The sequence below is a fragment of the Protopterus annectens genome, chromosome 2.part0, assembly GCF_019279795.1.
Source record: "Protopterus annectens isolate FY-2018-M chromosome 2.part0, PAN1.0, whole genome shotgun sequence".
In the NCBI taxonomy this organism is placed as follows: Eukaryota; Metazoa; Chordata; order Ceratodontiformes; family Protopteridae; genus Protopterus; species Protopterus annectens.
In genome coordinates this window covers 364,800,397-364,813,263 of record NC_056728.1, presented here as the reverse complement: position 1 = coordinate 364,813,263, position 12,867 = coordinate 364,800,397, and positions in this window count along the sequence as shown.

The window sequence follows — 12,867 nt, the reverse complement described above, 5'->3', positions numbered from 1 at the left end:
CTAGGCACAAAAAGCAGTATGCCAGACGGTCTGACGTAGTGTGTTGGTATCGACTGGGGTGTCCCATTGTAGGCTACAGCAGTACATGTATGCTTATTGAGTGTTACTGCTGGCGAATCCAACCCCTGAATGAACTGTAGTACTACCTGAAGCTATATGCCTAAACAGCACAGTAAGGTGTATGTACAGATGTCCTGGAACCACTGTTTTGTCTGTTCCCCATAGTCCTCCAGATGACATACCTCAGGCATAAGGTCATGTAACTACTGACACACAGTACTGTATGGTACACAGGTAAAGGTCATGTGTGTTGCCATAGCTTTGTGTGTGGTATGTATGTCTGATGTGTGTGTATGCCTGTACCATGGCCTCGGTCATATGTGTGTTACAGGATATAGGTGTGTATCTAGCAACATGTATAGTGTAGTACAGCAGTGTGCCACCCATATTGACGAATGGGCACATATGTTAGGCAGGGGTTTGCCATCAATGACTAGTGTGGTATGCTGGTAATACTGGGAATGGACCCTACAATCATTGCAATGGATTACATGTTATGTTATGCATTAGCATGATATATACCTCCTGTAGCTAGGTGGTGCATTGTGTCGCATACAGTGTGCCATATACTGTTGTATAGTCTTACATACTGGTTTATCTTTGTTGATGTGCAGAACATGGTTTGATATATGGAGTGTGTCAGGCACTGTCAGGAAGTTGTGAGTTGAGCACTGATATGTGGTATTGAAAGTGTGTATCTTTTGACAGCCAATAGGTTGCTATATATGGCAGTTAAATGATGTCTGTACTTTAGAATATTAAGTGTGCCACTTGACTTGCTCACACATATTGTTTCTTTGTTTTCCAGGGTTATGACCCACCATCGTAATCCCTCTTACAGCACAGCAGAGGATGAAGTGATAACGGACACCATGGTTCAGTACTACATCATGCTGTTCTCAAGAACCAGCCAGGACCAGAATGAGTGGACTGCACTGTGGCAAGATCTTGTCTGTAGGGTAAATGACATAGGCATGCAAAACCAGACATATGAGCAGGTACGCCATCACTGCAGTGATTTAATTAGACATGTCCAGCAGCATGCATCTGATATCAGTAGAAAACAGCTTGCCATAGGTGGTGGGGTACCCATCCATCCCCTCTCACCAGAGTGGAGGAGCTGCTCCTGAGCCAGGTGGCTCCTGGCCAACAACAGCAACAACAACAACTGACATGCATCATCATGGAGACCGGAGCCACCCAGCAAGTTGATATGGAGCGTGCAGGTGACATGGCATAGCTGTACACTACTGTTACCTCTATTAATAGATCATTCTTATGTGAGATGTGTAGTGTGTAGTTACAAGATGTAGTGCCTAGTGTTGTACAATAATAATATTTTGGAATATAATATGCAGGCCTGTGACTGTCAACAGTCGTACTACTGTAAGATTGCAAACACACAGTAGCAATGCCACAGTTGTTGCCACTGACAAACTGTCTCATACCCTTGTAGGTCCATCTCTTCTGACAGCAAGGCAGCAGACCCATGCTGGTGAGTGTGTTCTACATTTATTATTGCTAAATAAATGTGCATGTTATAGGTGAGGTGTAGGCCATGTACACGTCACACACCAGCGCATAATGCATGCTGTGCATGTTTGCTGTGAGACTATGCACATCTCAGTAACTTGAGTAGCTGACTCAAACACATGCAATACACAGAGCATCCCACACAATTGTGGCAACACTGTAGTGGACGTTGGATAGGCACAGTTGATTCACATGCACACAACACACACAACTGTGTCATATGCAGTACATGTTAACATGCTACACATGGCGTATTCATACACACGCTGTAAGGTCACACTTCAGTATCCCAAATGTCATCCACACAGCACACATAACATACCTGAGCAGTAGAGTCCTCTCATGTGGCTGTGCGACACTCTTAAACACATAACACATTCATGTTAGGTAATGCCACCTACTGTGCACTTTACAAACCCATGTAACAACTGTTTGTGAAATGGTGAATGTAGCCATGGTACTGCAGTTCAGGTACAGCATGCTATGTGCTGGTCTGGCACACATTAGTAGCCTTGAGAGACCACATGATGCTGCATGATGATGTCACATGGTACTACACCATATCCAGTTACAGTGACCACAGTACTACACATATCATTAATTGCTATGCACCTCAATATTGTGTGTGTGCAAACATATGCACTGATACACAATCTGCATAGCAATCACCATTTGTACAAAGTGACACACATGTCTTGTAATACTATTGAGTGTATAGGTCACATGACACACATTGTGTATGTGTGAGGTTTAATGTTGCAGTTGTGTGGTAGCATGCCATGTCATGCTTGGCACTAGCATGTCCACAATATGTCCTACACTCACCATAACCACTGTACAATGTCCATGTTGAGCAATGGTATTCCATCAGGTATACATGCACCACTCATCCTGTGTGTATACATAGCATGCATGTGCTAAACCTGTGTCCACAATTGTCTGCTAAAGAAACAGATGCTCTAATCAAAAATGGATATTTATGTGACACACTGATACACATCCAGCCATGGTATGTATACCTGTGAGTGATGGTGCACAGGACATTGCAGAGACGTTAATACTTGCACAGCAATATCGTGTCCATGTACACATTGCATTCCATGGTGAGGTCAATCACTGAATAAAACACACATGCATCAAAGTCATGCATACTGTTATTAGCAAGGGCTGTCTACACTCACACTGCATGCTGTTGAGCAACACATGCCCTGCATGCTGTCACGTTTGATATAAATGTTTGACTTGTGATACTGTACCCCACCATCACACGCTATTGAGTATGTTCTGGATTGCTGGTGGTGTGTGTGTGTCTGTGTGTGTCTGTTGTAGTGAGGAGTGTATATGTGTTCATGTGTTCATGTTTGCATGTGTGCATGTGTTCATGTGTTCATGTGTGCATTTGTTCATGTGTGCATGTGTTCATGTGTTCATGTGTTCATGTGTGCATGTGTGCATGTGTGCATGTGTTTATGTGTGCATGTGTGCATGTGTGCCTGTGTGCATGTGTGCATGTGTTCATGTGTGCATGTGTGCATGTGTGCAGACATCATGTACAGGTCGTAAAGTGTGTTTCCTGTCTCCCTCTCACAGGTGCTGATTTTGGGCTGGTTCACTGCAGCAGGGAAACTAATGCACTGAGCATGATAGTGATGATGATGATAGGTGTGTTAAGGCACAGGCATGTTTGCCAGGGTCTGTCATTGAGCCAACAATCGACAGTACACAATTGTCCACCCCATCCATGCACACAGTCATACTGCCAATACATCCATCAACAATGCCCTTAGCTGAGGGACAGCATACAGCCAGCATTGGCGAGGACACTGTGATATCTATGGCACATGCATCCCAACACAGCAGCCATACCCAGATGTCTGGAAGGGTACCACATAGGCAGATGTCCAGGGGTTCTCATCAGAGCACTGCTGGCCATCATGCCACTGGCAGACGTGCTACAGTTCTTACAACCTTGCGCATGTTCCAGGCTGTCATGGAGGCACAGGCACATATGGAACGGTACACCAGACAGGGACTAAGGGCACAGAGGGCACATAACACCGTGTTAAATGACAGTATCCATGACCTAGCAGGTGCCATCTGTAATTACACTGAGGTCATGGATAGACGTTGGGGTGAGACATTAGATGTCCTCCGCAATGTCATGTCCATGTGTCAGGACAGTGCAGGACGGGTGAGACATCTATGTGGATGTATGCCAGGAACATCAGCAGCTGGCAGTCACCGCAGACATCCCTCAAGTCACTGCTGCTCCTTTAGTGCCAGTACCAGCCCCAGCAATGTTGGGGCTGGGCTGTCCATAAACTGTCCTAGAAGACCACGTGCACGTGGCTTTGGACAGTCCCAGCAGGGACCTGGGTCCAGCGTACATCCATATACCTCTGGGGATAGTACCCAGTCAGGCTTAGTACCTGATAGTGTCAGTAGCACCACTGCCAGGCACAGGTACCGTATCCATGGCCAGAGACGGTGATCTGTAAAGCCTGGCAGGTACAGTCTGTGGCTGTCCCACAAATACCCGTATATGGCAGCCACATGGTGGAACTGTGTGCATGCAGACACACACACACATAAACAACACACCTAGGGCTACCACATACACGCACACATTACATCAACATTGACCCATAGCAGTACTCTTGGCCCTCACACACACACACACACACACACACACACACACACACACACACACACACACACACACACACACACACATACATGTTGATTGTATGGCTCACTGTAGGCCTCTGGCAAACCAACTACACACCCTGTGCATATGATAAATCCTGTGCTACCTCCTGTCATCGGTGACATTGATGAAGGAACAGGCAACCATGGTGCTGATGCACAGGGTGACTTAATAGCAGTATAGCAATGTTTGCATGTTGTCAGCAGTAGAGTGTGTTGATAAGCTTGAAGGTGTGGCTGAGCAGGCATGATGCATGTAAGCTATGATTCTGAATGTATTAATGTTCACACCAGTGTTAGTTCCAATAGTGTATAGTCCGCCCACATGCTACTTGGCTGATGTGTGTAGTATTGGCAGCATGTGTTAGAGAGTGGACAGTATGTGTGGGATGTGTGTAGCACAGATTTGCAGGTGTACATTTGTGAACATGGTGGAGGTGCACTGTCTGTATGTACATGCATAGTGGACACATGGGCAGGGTGACATGCACTGTATTACACAGTAACACTCCATAGTCTCGATTGGTGGCCAGTATGCATTGTACTACACACATTTCGGAACTTGACTACACATGTATGTATGACATGGTTAGACACTGTGATGTGGGTGATACTGTTAATATCTGGCATTGATTTGCGTTTTGGTAGTATACACAACTTCAACAGCCTGACCATAACCAATCGTTATATGATGTCTTGACAACTGACACACAGATGTAGGACAGACAGTAACATTTGGACACTTCAGGTACTATACTAAGCCAGTAACCAGTGGTATTCACCTGCACACATTACTGAGACCACTCCTGTTTGGCATATAGTTCTCTTAGGTACAAGCAATCACAGTAGGGATATGTCCGTCCATGTGTAGTGATGCATACTGTGGCCTATAATGCATTCTCCAGATGACACACACATCCTCCACAAGGGTATCACACAGACAGATCCCTGTTGTCAAACCCATGCTGTAAAGCTATAAGCCAACCAAAGCATAGTCATCCATCTTTACGGAACATAGTATCCCCACAGTACCACATAGGTAGTAGCTACCAACATGAAGAACACGTACCGATGTGTACATGCAATCAAGTGGTACGTCATCTCTCCTTTGATAATCACATTTCCAAAGGTATGTTTAAATCCCTCGGTGGATCACATAAGCAATAAGGGGTGTGCATGCATATCCACAAAGGTTGTTGTACACCTATAATGAATAGCCATCAGTGATAGACCCTGCTGCGTTTGAACTGGTGTGATATCTACCTCGGCCATGAACACTCACTCACACAATTCTAAAGAAACAGTAATGAATGTGTGTGACACAGTTGACCTAGGCCTGGGATCACTGCAGTGGCTGGCCTTGTCACAGGCATACAGATGTGACCTAAGGTCCAGAAAGCAGCAGCACACTCTTGAATAGATTACAGATGTGTTCTTGGAGAAAGCAGGGTTCCCACACATGCAATAATTGAGGTCACATGTACGTATATGTATTTGCCACACAGCCACCTCACATGTGTAATGCACATACTGGTGCATACTGATATGTCATACAGTAGTAAAAGCAAAACCCACAACTCATCAGTCCCACACACATAGTCAAGTGCAGGATTCAAAGCCTTTCCTAACTGCTTTATGTCATTACAGGAGTACGCATTAACATGATGCACTACACACATCACTGTGGGTTTGTTTTCCACAGATATATTTGTAGGGTGGTGACATCATCAGACCTGACAAAGATTAGTATACCACTTTTAATGTGTTTGACTACTTTCCCAAAAGGTTGCTCTTCTCCAAGGAGTTCACACACAAACAGTTGTCAAGTGCAGGATTCAAACCCCTACTTAACTACTTTATGTCACTACAGGAGTACGCATTAATACGACATGCTATACACATTACTGTGGGCTCTCTTTCCACAGGTATATTTGTAGGGTGGTGACATCATCAGACCTGACAAAGATTAGTATACCACTTTTAAGGTGTTTGACTACTCTCCCAAAATGTTGGTTTTCTCCAAGGAGTTCACACACAAAGTTGTCAAGTGCAGGATTCAAAACCCTACTTAAATACTTTATGTCACTACAGGAGTACGCATTAACATGACACGCTATACACATTACTGTGCGTTGTCTTTCCACAGGTATATTTGTAGGGTGGTGACATCATCAGACCTGACAAAGACTAGTATACCACTTTTAAGGTGTTTGACTACTCCCCAAAAAGGTTGCTTCTCTCCAAGAAGATGACACACAAACAGACACACCTGTCAAGTGCAGGATTCAAACCCCTACCTAACTGCTTTATGTTATTACAAGAGTACGCATTTACATGACACACTATACACATTATTGTGAGCTTTCTTTTCCACAGGTATATTTGTAGAATGGTGACATCATCAGACTAGACAGTGGGTTACATTAGGTGACAATGGGTGGGCTACATAGAAGGAATGTCTGAAAACTTTGGCCATGTGATCATCAAAGGGGAGTTCTCTACCTAACTGTGTCCCCAGGGCCTTCATGACTTTCTCCATACATACTGGTGTACCACCTATATGGTAATTTGTTTGCACTTTGTTTTAGCAAAACGGGATGACTGTGCATTCTTTGTCATTCTTGTTGGGGCATTGTTTTGACATCAGGTATCTGTGTCTGTAAGCCCCTTCTGGAGGATGTGTGTGTCAGCCATAGAGTCGATTATGGACCACAGTTAGCAGTCATCTGCAAACCTGTTCAGCCATACTCCTCCCGTGCTTGCCTGTTCCACTGAGCAGTGTCCACTGAACAGATGGGGTCCCAGGAGCAAGACCTGTAGGATGCCATTTGTGACTGTCTTACAGTCGTGCATGGCACCTGCAATGCTGAACATGTGTGTTTGATCTGAGAGACACTAGACCACACATCCTGTGACATACCTGTTGATATTCAGACTGGTAAGCGTGTCCATGATGACAGAGTGGGGAATGGTGGGTAAAGTCCTTAGTGAGGTCCAGGTGGGCTGTGTGGACTACTTTCACCTCCATCTATGTCCTTGGTGACTGTTGGAAGTAAGTCAACTATGTTTAGGAGGCATTGTCTTTAACAAGGTGAGCTTGTGTAGAGTCCAGTGTCTGGAGGTCCCCATTGTCTCTGTTTATGGGTTCCATGACAATTTCATGAATAGCTTTGTAGACCAGGCTGAGTAGGCATATAGGGCAATGGTTTCCAGGTTCTGTTGTAACACCCCCTTTGTGGAGCTGGATGACTGTTAGTGTATGCCATTCTTTGTGTACATAACCTGTGGTATGATTGAGTCTGGGCAGTGAATGTAGGTAAGGGTGTAGTTCCTTTTGGGCCTAGTGTAAGACGCAGCCTGGGACACCATCCATTCCCATTGATGATGTGTTCTTGGCTTTGGATAGGGCTGTCCTTACCTGCATGTCCATGATGTCTGGGGCTCTGCATCCTTTTGTGATGGACGCAGGCCCTTTTGGGGGTGATGAGGGAGGTTTACACTGAACTTGTCCCCCAGGATGTGGCCAGTGAAAGTTGGTTCAGTGTATTCCTTGCCATTTGTCAGGAGCTGACAGCATATTTGGAAGTTAACACCTGCATGTCTGGTAAAGCTACAGCAGGCTTTGTGGTTGTTATTGTTACAGTCCTTGGCAATTGTCTTTTGTCAGTGTCCTTGAATTATTCCATGAGCGATCATTGCTACTTCCTAATAATGATCAGTGATGCCTTTCCTTTAGAGAAGTTGGCTCTATTGGATGTTAGTTTCCTCTTCCTTCTGTTGTCTAGCTTATTTATGGCCAACGACCACCAGACTGTTTTCTTATATTTGGAGGAGTGCATCTTGGTTTTATTTGTGATGTCTCGATCCATGCATCCCTGTAGATGCTCATAGGATGCACTTGTAACTGATTTGGCAGATTGTATACCATTCTCCTATAGCAAGAGGTCTTTGGAACCTTCCACTTTTGTCTTGGGATGTGTGCAGTTTGCTTTTGAAAATGTCTTCACGGTGGTTTCACTGGCTGGGTGGGGGTGCTTGATGTGGATGTTCAGTGTGATTACTTTATGATCTGATATTACTAGCGAGGGTTTTATCTCTGTTGTGGAACACTGGTACCCCATGTTGGTGATGGTCATGTCCAGTATGGTGTCACCTCTAGTGGCCATGGTGACCAGCTGTTCCAGGGTGTTAAACTCTAGGAAACATTGGGCAATGGACGTTGTACACAAGTGATTCTCCCACTCAATGTTTGTGTAGTTGTAATCACCTCATATAATGTTGTTTGATAGGAATTTGATATATTCCACTGTTCTCAGGAATACTGTGTGAGGTTCCTGTGACAAGGTAGGTGATCTGTCGAAGGCTACAATCTGATGAGCAGCTTTGCACAATCTTAGTTGCACTTGCATGGCCTCCAAGGCCTCATGCTGTGCCACTAACCTGAAGGTGGGGGTATCCATAGGGTAAATGTGTACACCCCTTCCTTTTGTATTTCACTCATGGTTTTGGGTCCAAAGGTCAGGGGGATTGTGAGTGTTTTACGTGGAGCATGTCCAACAGCTCTGCATTTGACATAGCTTTGTATGTTATGCAGTGAACACATTTGAGTAGGCGATATGCAAGGGAGTACTGATGGAGCATTTTGTGATAGTCTGTGTATGGCATGTATTTCAGGCTGATAATGCTCTTTGTGAGGTATTGCTGTAGGCTTTCCAGTTGTTGTCGTTGGCTTGTGAGGTACATAGCAAAAGTGGCGTACTCTTTTATAGTTCTAGTGAGTGATGAGTAGTGGGAAACAATGTCCTCTTCTATTCTGCATGAGACACATTTTGTGATGGGGTGTGCCACATAGCAGGGTTTCCTAACTACTGTGGGGATGTGATTATAACCATTGTGTCCAATGTCCACCTGTGAACCAAGATCTCTTGTCACACTTTCAGTGTTAAGTATACTACTGCCTATGTTGTCGTTCTTGGCTACAGAGCCTTTAACAAAGGGGATGACAATGCACCTTTTGGCATTGACCTAGAGCCCATGGCTTTGACAACAGCCATTTGTCTCAGTGAGGCCCTTTTGTAGGATGTCCACATCTTTAGTGTTTACAATTATGGCTCATAGTTTGCAGTCCTCTGGAAACTTCAGTAGCCACAGACCTTCCATTTTGAAGTTTACTTCAGGGAAGTAGATACTAAACATGACAAGACACAGGACTGGACCTTGTGGTACTGCAGTCATCACTGGTCCAAAGTCATACTTGGAGTCTGCTACTTTCACAGTGTGTGTTCTGTCAGTAGGCCTGTTGGCGGCACATCTTGTGACATAGCAATTTATACCTAGTTTAGTGGGTTTACCTATATTTCCAGAGTGTGCGGTGGTGTTGTAAGCTGTGGCAGGATCAACATAGGCTGTGTAAATCACCTTACCCTTGTCAACAGTCCTGTTGACTGCTTCAATGTCATCTATCAGGTGTAGGTGACATGATCTGCATTTTACAATCCCTACATGGTTGTGGTCCAGGGTTTGGTGATTGCAAATGTAATTTTTATATGTTGTATGATGATAAATTCCATGGCCTTGAAGAGTGTGCTCGTCAGACTAATGGGGCGATTGTTCCTGGGGTCTGTGGTGTCTCCACCCTTGTGTAGTGGGATGACCGTCACTGTGCACCATTCAACAGGCACAAAGCATGAGGTGAGGCTATGACTGCACATGGTACATCAGTGTGGTGCCTGCTGGTTCTGTGGTTTGTGTGGAACACAGCCTGTGAAGTTATCTGGTCCCATGGCTGCTGTGATACTGGCTTTGGAGAGTGTTTTTTTACCTGTGCAGCTGTGATGACAGCAACTTTGTAGTTTTCCATTATAGAGATGTGCTCTTTCATGGGTGAGAGGGGGATACAGTTAACACTGATCCCATCTGCAAGGATGTTGCCAATATCAGTTGGGTCTGTATATTTAGTGCCATTGAGCTGTAACTCAGAACAGATCTGAGTGTAGCCATGCCATGGACCTGTCTGTTGGGCAGAGAGCTCCTGAGTAGACAGTATGCAACAGGGTACAGATTGGGTTACACTCAGTCTTGTTGCATGGGGCTACTGTTTGAGGCCAGTAATCTTCTTGTTAGGGTACTTCAGTGGTCTTTCTGGCTGCTGAACGTGCCTAGTCAGATTCATTGCAAGTGTTTTGTGGTACTCTCTGACAGGTCTGATGACTGATGAGTACTGGGAACCTCTTTTGACCTACATGCACAGACCTTGGCACTTTGTGTGAACACATAGCATGATTTTCTGACAACATTGTGAATGTGTTTCTGGTAGCAGAGATGTCTATCCACATTTGTCCATAGATCCCTTATTATCACCTCCGTATTTGGCATAAGTGTGTGAGCATGCCCAGTATGACCTTTTTGTGTGATGCTGAATGAAATCGACTACATTTGTTGGAGTGTGTGAGCACGCCCAGTATAGCTATTTATACTATATGTGTATGGAAAATCAAGTTGTATTTCTACAGCAGGCCTCAGCTTTGTGTCATAGATCAACAGGGATCATGCTGTGCCTGCAGGGCTTCCATGAGACACTTTGCATAGACTTATCAACATTTCTACATACGGGGGGGGGTATTCTTTGTAAATTTCTACCCAGCGGCACACTTGATTGTTACTGTGGGTGTACATACAATGAGGGGTTCACCTGACACTTATGCACATTTGCCATGCCTGCACTGCTATGTACGGTACACCATTTCAGTCTGTACTGTTGTCTATCGTACTGGCTTGAGGCATTCTACTGTACTACACTTTTTAGCGTCCAATGCCACATATATTAGATTGCAACTTCATAGCCTACACAGCCCACATCACATCGCCTGGCCTGATGTTCTCTGTCTGCATAGGCCTGAGGGGGAGGTTACCCATATGCGTCTTTAGGGGCATGTTACAGCATTCATTTGTGTTTGCATTACTGTATAATTATCCTGCTGTGTCTGTGCTACTGAAATGCTATCATGGCTTAGTGGTTCAGTACTGTAACTATAGTGCAATGTATCATGGGCTCGAGCCCTGTCACTACTTTTTATTTTCATGCTAGGCAGACCAGACTGCTTAAGGGACAGTAAAGCTAATATGAGCATGTTTAGCTGTCTTTGCTCAACTTTGCATGACTTTGCCCGACCTTGCCCAACATTGCTCAACATTGCCCAACATTGCGCTAGTTGGCACAGGCAATTTTGTTTACATATGTTAAATATTGGTAAATGCTGCTTAGCACTGCTTTATATTGCTTAAAACATGGCAATCATGCCTCCGGTGGTGCTGCAGGGCTGCCTATGTCGGATGCACATACTACACTCCCTATACATGTTTGAAAACAGGTAGTGTCAAGTTAGGCATCCCTTTTATTTTATGTGCAAGTCAGAGAGAGGTATAATTTCCAGGGTTCCTACTGAACCAGTGTATGTGCTATGCATTGCCTCTTTGCCAAGGCCAAGGCATACTGGGCATGCCTCCTTCCGCCTACTGGTGCAGGTGCAGATTGTTCCTCCTCCGAGAAACGCTGTGCCTGTGCAGGCCTTGCAATGATGGGGGGCCGTTTGACCCTGCCCCATGCTGTTCCTGCTGCAGCTGTTTTCGCAGTATCATATTGTGTAGCATGGCACATACCATGACAATTTGGGTACATGTAGTTGGTGAGTACTGCAAGGCTCCACCAGATGTGTCCAGGCACTGGAACCATGACTTGAGCATCCCAAACACACACTCGATTACATTTTGTGTTTGTGCGTGTGCCTCATTATGGAGTTCTTGTTCAGGTGTGTGTGCATTTCTGATGGGTGTCATCAGCCACGTCTCCAGTGCATATACAGCATCCCCCATTAGGTGACCATCAGGGATGTCCCCATTGACAAATGTCTGGTACAATTGTGTCAGATGCCAGATATGGGAGTTGTGGTAGCTTCCAGGGCAACCAGCACACACATTCAGTATTATCCCTGGGCATCGCACACAACCTGGCAGTTGATGGAGTGGAAGCCCTTGTGGTTGATGTAGGCCCTACCCTGTTCATAGGCTGGTGCTTTGATGTGTATGTGCGTGCAGTCAATTGCACCCACTACCTCAGGGTATTCTGCTATTTGCTGGAAGAGATGCAAATTGCTGGCCAATACCTCACAGGAATTGGGGAAATATACATGATCACCGACATGTGCTGTCATGGCATTCAGGAACTGGTGCAGTACCCTGGATGCTGATGCCTGTAAAATCCCCATCATATCACCAGTGGGTCTCTGGAAGGTACCTGTTGCTAGTATTCTTAGGCCAACACATACCTTGGTTTCCACTGGGATGGGTTCCCCTATGTTGGCTCGGTGTGTGAGGCATGGCCTGCACAGCTCAACAATTTGCTGCAGGAGCTCTCTGTCCACTCTATAGCGCTCCACTATTTCCAGCTCATGTAGCCCCTGGTAGGTTACCCTGGGTCTGTACACTCTTCTCCGTCTCCTCACTGTGGGCTGCTCAGCAACATTCGCAATGGCAACACCCTCAGCATCTTGCACATGTTGCCTTATAATA